The sequence below is a fragment of the Tenrec ecaudatus genome, chromosome 3 (assembly GCF_050624435.1).
Source record: "Tenrec ecaudatus isolate mTenEca1 chromosome 3, mTenEca1.hap1, whole genome shotgun sequence".
Classification (NCBI taxonomy): domain Eukaryota; kingdom Metazoa; phylum Chordata; class Mammalia; order Afrosoricida; family Tenrecidae; genus Tenrec; species Tenrec ecaudatus.
This window is the reverse complement of record NC_134532.1, coordinates 168,699,377-168,718,080: the sequence shown is the minus strand read 5'-3', so window position 1 is coordinate 168,718,080 and position 18,704 is coordinate 168,699,377. Positions and strand designations below refer to the sequence as shown.

Below are 18,704 nucleotides of genomic sequence, written 5' to 3'. Positions count from 1 at the left end.
ATCCACTGGGGGAAGGCTGGCTTCATTTGAGGGTAGTTTTGATTTTTGAAACGTTCCTCTCCATCAGATAGAGTAGAAATGAGAGGCTGACTAACTTCTTTATAAGATCCAAAGTAAAGTCTAGAGCCGTTAAGAGATTTATTTCAGGTTACTCAGTTCAGTAATGCCCCCTTTTTTTTAAGGAAAAAGCAAAAAGGTATTGGAGAGATTGATCCAAAAGTCAAACTAGCCTGTATTATGAGCTAATCAGTATGCTACGGTTAATTGCACACACAACTGAACATTAACTGAGCCCCTACTATGTTCCAGCCATTGCGATCTGTACTTGAAACGCAGTCCTGGTCTATAGTTGACCATTCTGTTGAATCATAGACTCGACCAACATTTTTACATACAGATTTTATAACAGAGACTCAGAGAAGTGAGCTTCTTTCCCCAAACTCACCTAACAAACAAGTGAGATGAACTAGATCTAATTCCACATCCTTCCAGGGCGCGTGCCGCAGCCTGTGGTTCCCGAGTGTCGGTGTGGCATCGGGAGGAGTGCGGGCCTTTCATGATTGAACCTTGATCGATGCATAGTGCCCAGGAGACACAGTAGAGGTGCTAGCAGCCTACAAAACCCTTGCTATCACTAACTAAACCCCTCAAGCATGATCTGCCCACCTCTAATAGAGCCCAGAGTCCATACAAAACAGAGGCTTGGGTGGTGGAGCGGATTATATGTTGGGCTTTGAACCCCGAGGTCAGCAGTTCAAACCCAAGCAAGCCTCCACGCTGAGGGACAAAAGGAGGTTCTCTTCTCATAAAGCTTAGCCACGTCAGAAATCCACAAGATACGGCACTGTCCTGTAAGATCACTGTGCTGCGTTAGAGTCACCTCAATGGCAGTGAGTTTGGTGAGTATCTAACACACTTTAGCTCACTGATAATTTTTACAGCACAGTACACAAAGTCGTATCTAACATATATAAGACAAGAATCAGCATGTGGAAGGATCTGCGCAGCGGCTGTGGTACAAATGAGGAACACACCTGGCTGTTAACGGAAAGACTAGGATTTCAAATCCACCAGAAGCACCTTGGAAAAAGTTGTTGGCATTGTACTTCTCCAAACCAGCCACCCGAAGCTCCGGGGGGCACAGTTTGGCCGGGGCTCTCCTGGCCTTGCCCAGGCTAGAATCTGCTGGATAGCAGCTAGTGCGCTGGTGCGGATTCCCTACCCATGTTCTTGTTCTGGCATGCATGCCACCCTTTCCATGGCACCCCGGATTCTAAAGCAACCCTAGGAGGCCGGCAGGCAAGTCCCCAGGTGCAGGGCGTGCATGCCGAAGTGGAGGTGAGGGTCTGCACCACCCCATCTGTTACTTTGCGCAGCCATCAAAAGAACGCCCGCAAGAAGAGGGACTTGACGTCTCACAGTCTGAGAGTCTAGAAGTCCAGATCGCATTATGGGTTCCACGGGAAGGTCATTCTGGTCGGTAGCCCCTGACCTGCCTTGGCATTCTTTGGTGTCACTGGGCGTTTCTTGGCATCTGTCTCCCCTGTGAGTCTTTGTGTTGGCTCCACTTGTTTTAGAAGACACCGTTTAAAAGTGATTAAGCCCCACTCTTGCTCTTGGCATCGTCTCATTAGCATAATAAAAGAAAACATATTACATGAATATACAAGGGTTAGGACTTCAACATACTTTGGGGGATGGAGTGGGGTGGGGGAGGCGGAGACAGACGGACACAATCTATTCCACAACACCAAATCCAGATTTTTTTTGCGAAGGTCACATATCTGCCTGATCCGTGTAATTTTGGTCAGCAGTCTGGGGCTCTGCCGCTAGCAACCACAGAAGGAAAGGTGCGCCCACCCGCAGCACGGACTCCCGCGCGCTGTCTGGCTAATTACAATTCGTGAAAGTGAGGCTATTTCTTCCTCCGGTTGCTTTGTGGATGATTTAAATTGCTCCATCCGCTGACCCCAGGCTATCACCCCAGGAGCAAGGGAGTGGCCTGGCTCCCTTCCTTTCCTGGGTGTTTGCTTGTGTTTGCTTATCCTTCTCCCACCACGGTTGGGGCTCTCTGGGTGAGCGGGGTCAGGAAGAGGCACGCAGCCTCTGTTTCTATTCTCTGGGTGGAAATTTTCTAATTATAGGTCACACCAAGAGTTTCCATCCTCACAAGCCCTTCACCCTGTTTATGTAACTTAATAAGCAGAGACCTGGGGTCCTTTCCACCCCCGCTTTCTTTTAAGACTTAAACCATGAGGCTTTTAATGAGGAATCAAGAGCATTCCCTTATCTTCTGACTAGGGAATAACCGTCTGTTATCTGCTGGGTCTGTAGCTGAAACAGCGATCTCCTCTCTGGAAGGAGGTTTTACGGTCTGATTACGCCTTAAGCTTCCTGTGCCAGCGAGCCATCAGGAGAAGTAGGAACATTAGCGCCCCCAGTTCCCACCCCCACCCACCCCCCAAATAGCCTTGACAGAACCAAGAATTAGAAATGATACATCACGGAATCCTAAAACAAGAGCTCACAGGTTCAAGAGGGCTCTAACCCCGTACTATGTATTACATACTATGTGTGTAACCTCGTACTATGTGTTACATACTATGTGTGTAACCTCGTACTACGTGTTACATACTATGTGTGTAACCTCGTACTATGTGTTACATACTATGTGTGTGACCTCGTACTACATGTTACATACTATATGTGTAACCTCGTACTACGTGTTACATACTATGTGTGTAACCTCGTACTATGTGTTACATACTATGTGTGTGACCTCGTACTACATGTTACATACTATATGTGTAACCTCGTACTACATGTTACATACTATGTGTGTAACCTCGTACTATGTGTTACATACTATGTGTGTAACCTCGTACTACGTGTTACATACTATGTGTGTAACCTCATACTACGTGTTACATACTATGTGTGTAACCTCATACTATGTGCTACATACCATGCGTGTGACCTCGTACTATGTGCTACATACTATGCGTGCGACCTCGTACTATGTATGAGCTTCAAAATCACACCCCTGATGACGTCTGCCCACTTGTTTGTAAAAAGGAGCAGGCTTGTATGATCATGCAAACGACACAGTAGCTTGTGATAGAGTTCTTACTATAAATGTTAGTCAGGTAACAAGTTAAAGCCCCCCCCCCTACTGCCCAGATCCCTTCTCCTACCAGGGTTTCTTTCTTTCACTTTTTCATCTTTCCTGTCTTCTTCCTTCCTTTTCTTCTTCCTTCCATCCTCAGTTTATTCCTGTATTTTTATTTCACTTATTTATTACTCATATTTACTTATATACAAAGTTTCATACAAAATATTAGCTAAGTATAAGGCCTATATAGGTGGGAGTGTATCTTTTTTACGTAGTCCTTTATGTAATCTGCTTCCAGTTGTCTCAAACATTCAGTACTGTCTGGTGAGCACCCAAATCGGGACCCACAAAGTCACCACGGCTCCCAGCCAATGTTACATTGTAGACACATCCACATCTCTGATACATGACAGCTGGGGCGATGAGGGTATGTGTTTAGTGATAAGGGGATTTTTAGATCATTCTTAAAGAGATTTCAGTTCGTTCTTACAGTTTGGGGTGCCTTAGCTAATGAACAACAGTTAAACATGTTTATTCTAATCATCTCACTCTTTCTTTCCTCTCAGTTAACTGCCTTTAAAGAAATTCCTACCAAAAATCTGCCATCCCCATCCAGAAGACCCTGGAAATGTAGCTCATAATAGCAGCTTGAAGGAAAACTTGAGTTGTGACGATAAACCAACCCTTTAGCGTGACTTGAAAACAGAAGATCCTATTTTTAAAAGGCAAAAATACATTTTAAGCCAAACTGTTTTTGTTTGGTTTTTTTAAAAAACTGTATAGGAAATTTTCTGTTCTCACCCTGCCAGCAGTGTATAAACAGAAATCTTTTTTGAAAAACCACACAACAATGGAGGCTGGAAAGGAAATATATTTTTTAAAAGTGGGATTTTGGTAAAAGGCTTTGGCCCTGAGGCTCCGCACTAATATTAACTATTATAAAATTAAACTTCCAATTATTCTCCTGGGTCTGCAGAACACACTTAAGTGGAGGAAAACTAATTTATGAGACAGGCTGCCAAGTAGGGTCAAGGTGGGTGCTTGCCACTCAGGAAGTCTGCGAAACTGCACCGCTGTTGGAGCAGAGGACTCAGAAAGACAGTCACCTGACCCCAGGCGAGTCCTGAGCTCTGCTGAAGGGACAACAGTGGCAGCCTCGTCACCATAGAGTTTCTTATCCACCTCCTAACGAGCTTAATGAGGCTCTGTGAGGGACATTCCTACAACACAGAGTCTGGCACGCCATCAGTACCATCACCATCACCGTAATTAATGTCCAGGCAGAGGCTATCTGGAACCAATTTCCCCCCTTTAGATTTGTGTGTGTGTGCGTGTGCGTGTGTGTGTGTGTGTGTGTGTGTGTGTGTAAACCCATGCTCCACTTTGATAGATGGAAACATCTCACTCCACTCCCGCCACATATATTTCGGTGTGTCCCCCACAGTAGGTACACTCCACTTGTTGCTGCGCGTAGTTGCGAGCTCACCAACTGGCCAACTTTGATCCCAGGCACAAGAGAAAGAAACGCTGCCCTACCCTGCACTCACGATCAAGTCTGGGCTAACGCATGGTGATCCAGTGGGTTTCCATTGGTTGATTCTCAGAAGAAGATGCCAACCCAACCCTGCCTTCCTGGCCATCTTAGTCTAAAAGCTCACCGACATTGACTGAGCATCCTAGCGACACACAAGGCTCCAGGGACAGACACGTGACTGCTGCCCGCGAGGTGCAGTTGAACCTAGGTGTTCCCCATGGAAAGGGAGAATTCTACCACAGAACACCAATGCTGGGATCCACACCAGTGTCTGGAGAAGGACATTATGTTTGGTAAAGTGGCGGGGGACGGGGGGCGGGCAGCAAAAGACAGGAAGGCCCTCAAGAAGATGGACTGACACAGTGGCTGCAACAATGGCTCAGGCACGGGAATGCTTGTGACAATGGCTCAGGACCAGGTAGTGTTTGCTTCTGTTGTGCACAAGGTCACTATGGGTCAGAACCAATTAGATGGCACCAAACAACAACAATCTTAAAAGAAAAATCCTAAAGATGTTATCTTCTGTATCGACTCACCAGATGGGAAAGTTGACCGAGGACTACTTTTTAATTTTTTGTATTGTGAAAATAATGCATATTATTGCAAGTAATATATATGGAGACACGATATGCACATGTAGTATTCCCTATAACATGGAATATTTCATGTGTACAGTATGTCAGTGCATTATATTGTATTGTATTAGACTGTAACAATATATCATCAAATTGCATGTACCCTTCCTTGTGTCTGTTTATATGCAAGCTACTTTCTCCTCTCCTCAAAACGCCTAACCCAGTCCGTCGTAAGTACTGCTGCTTTAGCCTTACTGTTGTCAATGTTGGGTGCCATCAAGTGGTGCTGACGCATAGCAACCCACTGCACAGCACAACGGAACACTGCCGGGTGCTATGCCGTCCTCACAATTGTTCTTAGGTTTGTAGCCACCGTGTCAATCCATCTTGCCGTAGGGCTTCCTCTTTTTCAATAGCTATTTTACCCGGCATGATGTCCTTCTCCCGGGACTGGTCTTTCCCGACAACATGTCCAAAGCACGTGAGATGAACGAAGTCTTGCCACGCTTGCTCCAGGGAGCATTAGGGCTGGACTTGCTCCAAGACAGCTTTCGGGCTCAGTCCAGGGGCAGTCCCCCTTCTCCGGTGCTTATGTCCGCACGTGATTTTCTGAAGGAAGCAGGCCTTCAGAAACTTCCTGACTTCTTAGGGGTGGAGTCTTGTGAATTAAGTAGGAAAACATTCAAGAACATATAGCTTATGTGAAGAGAAATTAGAAGAGGAAGACAAGAAGATTGATTAGATAGATGGATTAAAAATAAATATTAAGTTCCTTTGTTCCCCAATGAAGAGACAGTTGTCTGCTGACCTATCAGAAATATAAAATTGTATAAATCCAGATACACTCAAATGTAGAAACCAGGTCTACCACCAGGCCATACGGTGCTTTCAGGCATTCCCTTTGCCACGGCATTTAACTTTCATCTACTGTGAAATCAGCGATATAGTAAAATCTATAAGATGGCAAGATTTAAAATCATGCCTTAAAACAAGACATTTAACTTGCATCTGCTTTAAAAGTTGTCTTATAGGTTTTAAAAATTCACAGTATAAATGATATGAATAGAAGTCCTTAAAAGTTCTTTTGTTCAGTCAGCAACTTGCCCAATGGCCCATAGCTGCCGTGGGATTCACTAGTTGAAAGGCCATGCCCTCAGCCATGAAGCACTGTGTGAACCAGGATGCGTAACAAACTCCAACACATACCCAGGGAATGAGTGATTGATTGAAGAAGGGATGGGTGAATGAAATGCTTCCTCAACACAAGTAGCTGCTGCAGGAGGGAAAGGAAGTGACGAGGAACACATTGATATTTACTAAACATAAACTGTGCACTAGACCCTCTGTTCGGCACCTATGTGCCTTCTCATGGAAACTGTGAGGTAGGTCCTATTGCCGTCCACATCCCAGAGGTTAAGTGACCCTACAGACACTCAGCTAGCGAGTGGTTTCACACTAGGAACTGCCACAAGCACATCACATCGCTAGCCGTTACACAGCCACATCAGTCTACATCCGTATGGGTCCGGGGGCTCCTACCCCTATTGGCAGCACCAACAGTTTGCCCGTGTGGCCTCTCTTTGAGATAGAAGACAGAGGAGGCTCTCTGCTCTGTATTTTTCTGCCTGTAGAGACATAGCTCCATTTAATGCAACTCAGGCCACAGGGCTCCTGGCCTCCACAGCATGCCCAAGACTTACTTTAAAGACAGCAGTTAAGCCATTCAGCGCCCCAAGCGTAGTCCTTTAGGCGCCACAGAAGCCCTGGTAGGATGGCGGTTACAAGTTGGGCTGCTAACTTCAATGACAACAGTTTGAAACCACCTGTCACCCCACTGGAGAAAGATAAGGCTTCCCACTCGGAGTTTGGATCGGAAACCCACAGGGCATTTGTACCCTGTCTTACAAGGTCTCCATGAGTCAGAATGGGCTCAGTGGCAGTTGAGTTGGGTTTGGGTTTAAGTGACCTACAGAAGGCCAGGGGCATAGTGGGCTGATTGGCTGCTAACAGCAAGGGTCCACAGTTTGAAAGCGCCAGCCACTCTGAGGGAGAAAGATGAGGATTTCTGTTCCCATTGAAGATAACCACAAGGGCATTTCTGTCCTACAGGGCCACTGTGGTTTGGAATTGACATAATGGCAGGGAGGTTGAGGTTTCTGGTTAGTTACCTGTGGGTGCAATATCTGAGCGTCTCAAGGGGACACACACTTTAGGCACTTGACTGCTAAGAGAACAGTTGTGAATTCAATCCATTTAAAGGTACTACAGAAGAAAGGCCTGGCGATGCCCTTCTGAAAGGTCACAACCATTGAAACCCCGATAAAGCACACAACCAGTAGGACAGTCATGGGATCAGCCTGAACAGGCATCGCTTGATGGCAAACAGTTGGGGAGGTTTTTGTTTGTTTGTTTGTTGTTTGTTTATAGCACATTCTAAACTATCTTAGCCACTAGATGGCACCGAAGTTCACATGTCACAGAATTATTTGGAATACTTCAGCATGATGTAGGTAAAAATAATAATCCCAACACTACCCATCATGCAAAATCATTAAGCACTTTGTGTTAGACAAGGTTCTCTAGAAAGACAAAAACAGGTTGCTAATAATTTTATATATATATATATGCAGATAGATGCATAGCAAGAAATAGTTAATTAAATCATAAAGCAGTACAAATGGCTCAGTGCAACTCACTCCCATGAGACAGTTGTGAGACACTGGCCGTCCTTCAAGTCTTGAAGAGCAATTCAGGAAGCAAGCAGCAAGGCAAGTCACCGACAGTCAGCCAGATGACAGGGTCTGACAGTCCCCAGCTCAAGAGATGTAAATTCCAATGGTGTGGCAAAGCAGGTCTTGAAGAAACCTCAAATTACAGCAACACAGTCCACAGGTTCTGTGTCCCACAGGTAGTATAGCTTGCAAATTGAAGCACAGAACAAAACGGCAGCCGCACACTGGTCCGATGATCAAAGAGCAAGAGACAAGAAAGGCGAGGCTCGCTGAGCCATTTATCTCTCTGCCCTTCAATTAATCCCACATGTGTTTATCGGCCAGGTTGGCACAATAAACTAACTACCTCACACTTACTATGTGACAGGCAGAGCCCTGTTGAAGCAGCCGGTTAGACATTGACCTGCTAACCATGAAGTCAATGATTCAAGCCCACCAGCTTCACCTTGGGAGAAAGATGAGACTGTCTGTTCCTGTAAAGATGTACAATCTCAGAAACCCTATATAACCAATATGAGTCAGAATCATTTGATCTCCTTTTGGCCCATTTTAAAACTGTTTCCTTTTTTTTTTTAAGTTAAGGGGAGATACACATTGATTTAACCTCCAGTGAACTCCCTAGGATCATGGACCAGGGCTGTGAATAGCCTAGATATCATGCAGCATGCATTGGAAAGTGGATTATTGCAGGTGCAGTTCGGTTAAATTTTAACACCTTATCATTTGATCTCCCTCCCGACCTATTTTAAACTTGATATAGTTATTAATATTTTATACTTTCTTTTCGATTGAGGTTTTATTTGTATTGTTAGTTGTGTGTGTGTTGTTGCTGTTTTGGCATGTTTTCCTGTGTATGAAATCCAGAATAGGTAAACCTACAGAGACAGTAACTGGATGAAAGGCTTCTTGGAACTATGGCAGGGGAGAATGGAGAAAATGAGGAGTTAATAACAATGAGTCCAAGAAAGAAGAAAATGTTCTGAAATTGATGTGATGATTGAATTATTATCTTCTTAATAGGATTATGTGTGAATTATATGCCGCAAAAATCTGTTTTTAAAATATGAGTCAGGATCCACTCAATGGCAGGGGGTATAGCTTTTTGGTTTCTGGTGTTTGGTTTGGTTTTTGTGTGCCTGGTAAGGAGCCTTAGTGGTTCAGTAGTAAACCACACTGGCCTGTGAACCGGAAGGCCAACAGTTTGAACCCACCAGCTATTCCAGGGGAGAACATTGAGGCCGTCTGCTTCAGTAAAGATTGATAGCCTTGAGAGCCCTGTGCATTAGACTCTCTGCTAAGCCCACATGTACCCTGTATGGGCCAGTTCTACTTGGTTCTGTGGGGGGGTTGCCATGAATCTACTTGATAGCAACGGATGGGCTAACACACTTGCCTGCTACCTGAAAGGTTGGAGGTCCAAGTCCACCCAGAGGTGTTTCAGAAGAAAGCAAAAAAAAAAAAAAAAAAAATCAGACCTTGAAAACCCGAGCGAGAATAGTTCTATTCTATCACACATGGGGCTGCCCTGGCACAGAGGTGGCCCGAGAGCGACTGGTATGTGCCAAGTGTTCCTTTCCAAAGTCTTTACATGGACCATCTCACATGATCCCCACAACAACCCCAAAGGGCAAAGCTGCCCATTGTACAGATGAGGAAACTGAGGTTCAGAGAGCCCAGGAGCTGGGTGACCAAGCTCGTGGCCCGGCTCTGCTGCCCTCCACCCAGCCATAGTGTTGAGCATGCTTTCCGTATCACAGCAGAATACTTTTGAAACGCCCTTTGGACAATCTTCTGCCAAAGGGAGAAAGCAAAACCCTGCTCAGGCCACAGAACCACGTCTAGCAGCACAGGTCAAGACTCAGTTGTACTAGTGCTATTTGTCCCGGGACAAGACCTGAACAGAGTATCTTGCTCGTGGCAAAGAAATGGGTGGCAGCCTGTGGTGGGCAATAAAGTCAAGCCAGCTGGATCTGCTGTAATGGCCCAGGTCATAGAAAGCGTGACCCAGGCGGTGCTCTTACCTATTCGAGGACTGATAGCATGTGCTTAGCATCTCCAGCTGTGTCGCTGTCCTAGTGAAAGGGGAGTAGGAAGCACGCCCCAGCTCCACAAACCCCAAACCAAACTCACTGCCGTCAAGTCAGCTCCAACTCATAGCGACCCTACAGGACAGGGTAGAACTGCCCCTGCGGCTTTCTGAGATGGTCACTTTGGGCAGGAGTAGAAAGCCGGCTGGTTTTGAAGCCACAGGTTCCACTACTTGGTAAGAATTAAAATACTCTCTGTCGCTGCTGTTTAACAAAAAGCAAGGCATCATGAGCCTTCTCCCTTCTTTTCAACTAAGCGAAAAGGTTGGTGATTCAAACCCACCAGCCACTCCACAGGTAACCTGCTTCTCTAAAAACTTACAGTCTTTAAAACTGTCCTGAAATCACAGACCTAACCAGACTGTCCCATCCACAAAAACCCCTCCTGGTCCCCTCCCCCAAATTCTTGACACCATCACCAATTCCAAGCATGTTACCCATCGGCCTCCCACCTGCCTCCCCTAACCTTGTCCCTTCCTCCATCTGACATCCCAGCCAGACCACCTTGTTTGCTTCTCAAATGCTCTCCTTATTTCCTGACTCTGACTCTTTCTAGGCCATACCCTCCAGGGGTCTGCGGGGCGAGTTCTGCCCAGCGAAACAGCGCTCTGCCTTTGTGGCTGAAAGCTCCTGACCAACTCTGAGGAACAAGTCGCCTGGCTTTCCATCGGCCAAGGGGTGGACACATGACTCCAGCTAGACCTGTTACACCCTCTCAACCTTGAAATATGGACCTTGAAAGGAGTGGTCCAACCCCCAAATGCTAAAGTTGATGCACGCCGAGAAACAAATATTACAACCCCAACTAAGAACTAAGCTCACTGCCATCGAGTCAGTGCTGACTCATAGCGACCATCTGTGGGTTTCTGAGACTGTCACTGTTTACAGGAACAGAAAGCCTGGTCCTTCTCCCACGGAGCTGCTGGTGGTTCCGAATGGCTGACCTTGAGGATCGCAGTCCAACGAGTACCCACTACACAGCCAAGGTTGCTACCAGCCGCTGCTATAGATATTTCAGCTCCTTTAGACTGGCTCAGCTTTGACTTCCATTCAGGCGCTATCTCCCTAATAGATTTCTTCCTCTCTCTCTTTTTACATCTCTTCAATTAACCAGAATTCCTGGCTTCTATTGGCAGCCACTTAAGATTCAAGATTCAGTCAATACGCACTTCTTCCTGAAGTGTCATTCCAGACATACCACACAGGGGTTGTTTGTGAATATTTTTCTTTTCCCTCTAGACGATTAGCTCAGGGAGGGTCAGACGCTGAGGCTGGTCTACCCACAGGCTCCCACATGTGCCGGGTTCGTATGGTACAAGCACGCACGCATGCGGTTGTGCCTTGCTTTCCCAAGTCTCCGTCTTCCTCCTTGGCCAGCGCACATTCTTATACGTTCCTCTCGCAACTTCTCGCAGGACAAACTGGCCTTTGCCTTCTCTGACAAGCGCCTGCCTCGTGCAGCTTTTCCTGGGTGTCTTGACCAAGGTGGCGCGCTGTTTGAGGAGCAACGATTAAAGCCACAGAGGATGGGACGGCGCTTCGTCTGTGCTCCGGAGAAAGCAGAAGGCATGCTCCGACCTGCCCCAATTCATTTGGCTCCCGAAATCATCTCCGCAAGTTCCACTGCCATTGCCTCACTTTCAAGAAAGCCCCGGGCTCCAGCACGTGGGTCGGTGGCGCTCGCACCCACAGCCTTTCTCTGCTGCCCCGCCTGGCTGCAGCTGCCACCATGGGATCCCAAACAAAGCGTGAGAAAAACAATAGCGGTGTGACCATTTCCTAGGCTATTCCACCCCCGCCCCGCCCCCTTCAGCTTTCACAGGAAGAGCTTGACTATGGAGAAATCTATGTTTAGACTGTTGTCTTTTGTACTGAGTTTCACAAACTGCATTTCAAGGCTCCTAGGGTGCAAGTTATACTCATTAGATGCACAAACAATATCCCCTTTGACACATTTTTTACATCAGCATGGAGAAAGACAGCCCAGGATTGTAAACTGGGGTGGTGTGAAGCCCATCACCTGACCCACAGTTCATGGACAACCTTAACAGAGTGTTTCTGAGCTGTTTATTGAAGCATAGATGCACGATTTGGCCAAATATGTGTTTCATTAGCTCTCTCGGGAGAAGAGAGGATTTTTTTATACTCCCCTCAGATTTGCGAGGACTTTGAAGCAAGGGAAGTGGGAGAGGATCAGAAGATGAAGCAAAGCTGACAGGGAGGGACCTGTGTCGCGCGGCCGTGGCCCTCCCCACCAAGAGCTGTGCTCCCGGAAGGCAGGCAGCTTTGTTGGTAGGAGACCTCTAGGTGGGCAGCACGGATGTTTGAGAGCTACCAATCAAGGGCGAGCCCAAAGAATTGCTGCAAAATCAAGGTGGCGTTCTTCAGTGCCCTTGAGTCAGTTCTGCCTCATGAGCCCCGATGGACAACAGAGTGAAACGCAGCCGGAGGCCACACAGTCCTCGCCATCATTCTTACGGTTGATCCCATTGATGCAGCCAATGTGCCAATCCATCTTTTTGACAGTCTTCCTGGTTTTTTGCTGCCCCTCTACTTTACCAAGCATGAAATTCTTCTCCAGGGCCTGGTCTCTCCCTACCACACAAAATCATAAAAATCTTTATTAAACAAAAGTCCAAAATCATTCCTCAACATAGCTAGGTCTATACACGACTGTAAGCAGTATTCCCATCTCTCTGACTCATCCTTAAAGAACCCCACACGCTTTAATTGACACCACTTCCAAACAGCAATTTGGGCATCCTCCAGGGACCCAATCCACATTCCTTAGATATGTTCTTTGAGTTTGGGGAACAACAAGAAATCTGAAGGGGCAAAATCTGGGCTGTAGAGGTATATGTGTGTCAGGGGTGGGTGGGGTGGAATGGGGGAATTAATGTTTCCCAGTGAAATTCCCAAAAGATTGTATCCTTTCACTATATCCATACAATGGACATGTTGAGAAAATACCCCAAGAACCTGGGCTACCTAAAGAAGAATTAGGTTACAAAGATTGGAGGAAGGATACTAACAACCTGGACCAACAGACAACATCCTGATACACAGAAAAAAGAATGAAGTTGTCAAGGATTTCATTTTGCAGGGATCCACAATCAGCGCTCATGGAGCAGAGATCAAGAAAGTGAACCAGGAGAAGCATGGCAGCCCACATGTGGGAGGGCTGGGGCTGGGGGTCCCTGGGGCCGGAGGCCACAGGGAGGCACAGGGCATGGCACCCTCACATCCACATCAACCACAAGGCAAGCAGGTGGGTGAAGAAATGGACGGCTGAGCAGGGATTGGCCACTAGGTAGCGTGGAGATGGTCCGCCTAGATAATGAGGAGGCCTGGCCCAGAAAGAGGCCCATCTTCCCACCCAGCTTTCCGGGGATGATGGACTCCTGGGTGCCAAAGAGGAAACAAGGGAAATTCCAGTGCCGGCAAATAGAGACACCATTGAAAGAGAACTAGATGAAGAGACTTGCCCCTGCTGTCGAACACTGAAGACTTCAGATACGCTTAAACTTGAACTCAAGCAATGTAGGCATCAGGACTTGTAAAGAAACCAAGGACATTAGCCCTCGAACAAAAGCAGCAAAAGCCTTTGGTTCGGGGACTTCAGATGGAGGGTCCCCTCACCCTCATCAGGCTACGTGACCTCGCCCTAGTGTCTTTCGAAATTCCAGATGTTCTGCCTTAAAGGGAGGCCACCTCTCGAGAGCAGGCAGACGGATCGCAGGCAAAGGAGGATAAACCAAATTCACCCTAGAAAAAGTGCCGTGGACAAAGATTGTCCTCACGCGAAAGTTCACGCTCTTGGCTCTTTCCAAAACATCGAGATGGCAGGAACTGCTACTTGCAGCCTTATTCTGGGACATCCTCAGACAAGGTTGTCTGGCAATATTCGCGCCGTGGTCAGCAGCGCAGCGGGGCCACTTTGGTTTCACATTCGATTCTAGCCTTTGACTCTAGAACAAAGACCGTACACTCTACAAATGGTCAGAAGGAACCATGTGAAGAATTTTTCTCAGTTCCTCGCATTCTCATCCAGAAGCACCGACAGAAAGGAAAAGTATAGTTGTGTTCACGCTACGGCCTTCAGGATCATTTAACTATTAATTAATCAGAAGCTACTACTGTTCTACATCAAACATAATGTATATTTTCCTGGTAAAGCACGTGAGGTAGATCGGCACAGTTTATAATTCTCATTAAAGGGAAATAGCTTAACTCAAACAGCTCTTCTATATGAATTTGAGTCTCTTTGTAAGTTTAATATTCTCCAAGGATTCTCATTAACATAGTGATCTCAGAAAATCTGAGCACGGCCATTGATACTGGAATTAATAGGTGACTATGTTAGAATCAGCCCACTAGTGCTGCGAGCTCTATTGTGTAAATCAGGACATGCTAATCATGGCAGCTGTTTCGCAGTCTTTGAAGTGAAAGACATGTCACAAAGTTGAGGTGAGGGAGGAAAAGGGAAAGAAATTGAGTGGCACATTACACTGACCTCTTGAAAGCATCGAGAGCAGGGACGTCACTTTGAGGGCCAGGAGGCACCCCATTTCAGTCACAGTGTTTTCTTATTCAGAAGCTGGCCGAGGAATATAGAGGACTACAGAAGAAGCGGTGCATTGGATGGTGGTGTTGGCAAAGAATAGTGAAAGTCTCATGGACTGCCAACAGAACACACAAACCTCTCTCGAAAAAAGTACAGCCCAAAGCAAGGAGGGTAAGACTGCGTCTCGCATCCTTTGGACGTGTTATCCGGAGAGACAAGTCCATGGAAAGGACATGGTGCTTAGGAAAGTAGAAGGTCATCGAAAGACGAGAAGACCCTCCAAGAAACGGACTGATACTGTGGCTTCCACAATGGTCTCAATCAATACAAGCATCGTAAGGATGGTACAGGACCCAGCAGCGTTTCTTTCTGTTGTACATAGGGCCTCTATGCGTTGAAACCAACTCAGCAGCACCTAACAAAAGAACCCTTGAAGAATGAGCAGGTGCATTATTGTGACTGAAAAAAAAAAGTCAGTCCTGTGGTATATATTTTTCTGGCCTTTTTCTCACCAATGCAGCTTTCCTTTTTTATTTTATTTTTTCAGTCTTCACCTTGTGTCCATTCAGAAAATCTATCAGGATTACAACTGTGATAGGTAGGTTTATTGTGCCAACCTGGCCAATAGGAACATGCGGGATTAAAAGTTTGATAGGAGGGCAAAGAGATAAATGACTTGGCAAGTCCCACCTCACTCTCTCTTGCTCTCTGGTGATCTCACCAGTGTGCGGCTGCCTTAGCTAGTTCTCTGCCTCAACTTGCGAGCTACATTACCTGTCGGGCACCCAATGCGTAGACCGTGTTGCTAGAGCTTGAGGTTCCTTTGAGGTCTGCTCTGACACACTGCTGATGTACGTATGGCTTGAGCTTGGGACTGTTGGATCCTGTTGTCGGGCTGACTGTTGGTGACCTGCCCTGCTGTTTGCTGCCTGTGGCCGGACTGCCTTCATTGCTCTATGGAAGACTCAGCTGTCTGCTTCCTTGATCTCGGGCCCAGCAGCCCTCATGAGTTGAAGGACTTCTAGTATTAACTGTTTCATGAAAGTGAGTTGAACTGAGCCCTCTGTATTGCTGTGTGGACTAATTAGCTGTTATATTCCTTCATGCTGTATCTATCCATCTATTGATCTATTGATCTACCTATCTATTCTGCATGTATATATATAAAATCATAAGTGACCTGGTTTTGTTTCTCTAGAGAGCCCTGTCTAATACAACAACCTCTTTGGAATTAAAAAAACAAACAAACAAACAAACAGCTACATATCATCTTTTGAGCTAACCTGTCTGCTTTGAATTGAACTGCCCCAGCAGATCCCTTTGGGGGCTACTGATTTGTTTGAACCGTTTTTTAAAGGGCATCCTAATAAAACTAGGATGGGGATATTACTGAGAGAGCTTGTCTAGCCAGCCACTGATTGAAGAGGTGTGTTTAACGACATCCCGTTTACAATAAACGTGTGCATGGAATCACTGCAGCCCTGGTGGCAATACTTTGTTACTTACCCTCATGTCTCCACTCCATGAGATACCTCTGCTCTAGGGCCTATGACTTAATCACTTCCAATGATTAATTTCTGAACATCCATCCTAATAAAAATAAAATAGAACCACCAACAAATTGTTCCCAAGTAGAAAAAGTTCAAGCATCTTTCCCCTCCGCATCCTATACTTCCCAAGACAAAGCCAAGGATGGGGCTGAACTGAACCTAGGTGTCCAGAGTAAGAGACAAGGACCTTGTCCACAGAGGAAAATGACACGTGCACTCCAGGAAGGCGGCGCACCTGCACTTCTGCTGATTCCTCCCAATAAGGGCAGCTGAAAAGGGAGAACTCTGTAAAGTGGAGAGAGAAGGGACCGTTAGCCAAGTGCCTCAGGACTCAAGGAACAGTGTTGGGGTGAGTTGTTTCACACAGTTTAGACTTTAGACTGAAGGTGCCGGCAACCTGGAAATGCCCAGGCCTGCCCGCCAACAGAGAACGCAAAAACCTGCTCTCTCGAGATGTGGGACCAGGAGAGGAGGAGCCTAGTGAGCACAAAGCTGTGGACAATCCGGTGCTAGACCAATACACGGAAAACCCCGTGACTTCCCATCGCCCCCAGTGACAAAGGCTGAGCGGGGAGGCCAGGTGTGCACGGACAGCCTCATGAGGCCAAGCAAAAGGCCAAGTTGGGAGCCAGGACTTTCATCACTCCACCCATGGTATCAGTGATGGTCACAAGAGCATCCTGGATTTTCACCACCACCTCCCAGTAACAAGGTGCCTCTCTCCCTCTCCTAGGGTGGTGGCAGAAAAGGCATAGTGGAGAGACAGAACTAAGGTCAAAAGAAATAGGGCCACACCTACCACATTATCAGTGGCGATCACAGAGGAAACCAAAGTTCCCACCCCACCAGCAGTAACAAGGACAACCCCATGGGGTGTCACAGAGGCTGTGTGTGGAAACTGGAGGGCTTCCGTCAACTAGCAGTAATGGAGCAGTGCCTTGAAAACCCTAAGAGTTCTCAAAGGAAAATGCTCTTGCTGATGCCCGCAAGTCAGCTCCAACGCCTATGGATCCTGTCTATGTACGACAGAATGGAGCACCGCTGGGTCCTGGACCATCTCACAAGTATTATGTTTGAGACCATTGCTACAGCCACTGTGGCAATTCCTCTCATTAAGGGTCTTCTGTTTCCTTGACCTTGGACTTTACCGAGCATGAGGTCCTCCTCCAGGGACTGGTCCCTCCTGATAACAAGCCCAAAGCACGTGAGACGAAGTCTTGCCATCCTCACTTCCAAGGAACATTCTTCGGTTATACTTTTCTAAGACGGATTCGTTTGTTCTTCTGGACAAATGTCAACTGCCATCTAGTTGATTCTAACTGATAACGACCCCTGTTTAGGGTTTCAGAGACTGTAAAGACACCAGTGTCTTTTTCTCTCAAAGACACTGGTGAGTTTGAATCGCCAGCTGTGGAATCAGCAGCTCGGTCACTAAGACACAAAACCAACAGAGCTCCTTAATCAAGGGCACAGAAGTTAGGATTTACAGCACTTATTTGGGGTGAACACAATTCAATCCATAACACAACCCATCTTTAATAAGCCAAACTAGAGAATCTAGTATTTCTTCTCCATTCACAAGGTAACAATAATGACAAACACTGATTCTCATAACTGGGCTAGGCAGCATCATATCAAATGAAGATTGAAGTTGGCAACAATCTCATTTTATATGGATCTACAATCAGCACCCATGGAAGCAGCTATTAGAATTTTTATAAGAACTGTATTGAATCTGTCCAGAAAGATGGAATTGCAAAGTTCTAGATACAATAGTGCTTGTATATGTGGTTCATTGTAACTCTAACATACTTTAAATCAGGGACTACCTGTACTCTTGGAGAGAGTTACAGTCTCTGAAGCCTACCGGGGTACTTCTACCCTGTCCTATAGAGTCTCCCTCTCTCTGGTTATGTCTAGTGCAACATAACCCTTAAGAGGGGGCTTCAAAAAGTTTGTAATCAAATTGAATTAAATGATAATGGAGTTTTCCAAGAACATTTTGTAGTCCCCTTGTATAAGAGACTCTTAATTTCAACTACTGTGGTAGTTACATAATTTCATGCCAACTTGATACATAGGTCTAGGGGTAGAGTCTAGCCTGTCAATCCGGTCACAGCCTGATGACGCCTTCCTTGTGGACATGACCTTCTTATGAGGATTCTGGGATTTTCCTTTCTTTCTCCCTGGAAGCAGGCCACACACACTCTCTCGCTCTGCTTCACCTTCCTGTGAAGGAGACACTCAGAGAGCTGGAGGAGTCACATGGAGACCCGCGCCAATGCTAAGATGCTTCCACTGCCACTGGATTGACAAGACTTTCTACCCACCAGCCTGTGATCTTCTTGCATTTGCCATCATTTTCAGTGGTTATGAGAGTCTGAAGAGAAATTTATAGTCCAGTATCAGACATATGGACTAATATTGGACTTATGGACTCGATCTGGAGTAGGCTGTGTTTTCTTGATATGCAATTACTCTTTGATATAAAGCTCTCTCGTACATATATGAGTGTCTCTGAATTTGTGTCTCTAGTTAACCCAGTCTAAC

At 46.3% G+C, this 18,704-nt stretch overlaps 1 pseudogene; it reads left to right on the top strand.

Annotated features, from left to right (window-relative positions):
• Positions 1-13,999, top strand: part of LOC142442456 (RNA-binding protein PNO1 pseudogene) — a 91,008-nt pseudogene extending 77,009 nt beyond the window's left edge.
• The last annotated feature ends 4,705 nt before the right edge of the window (positions 14,000-18,704 follow it).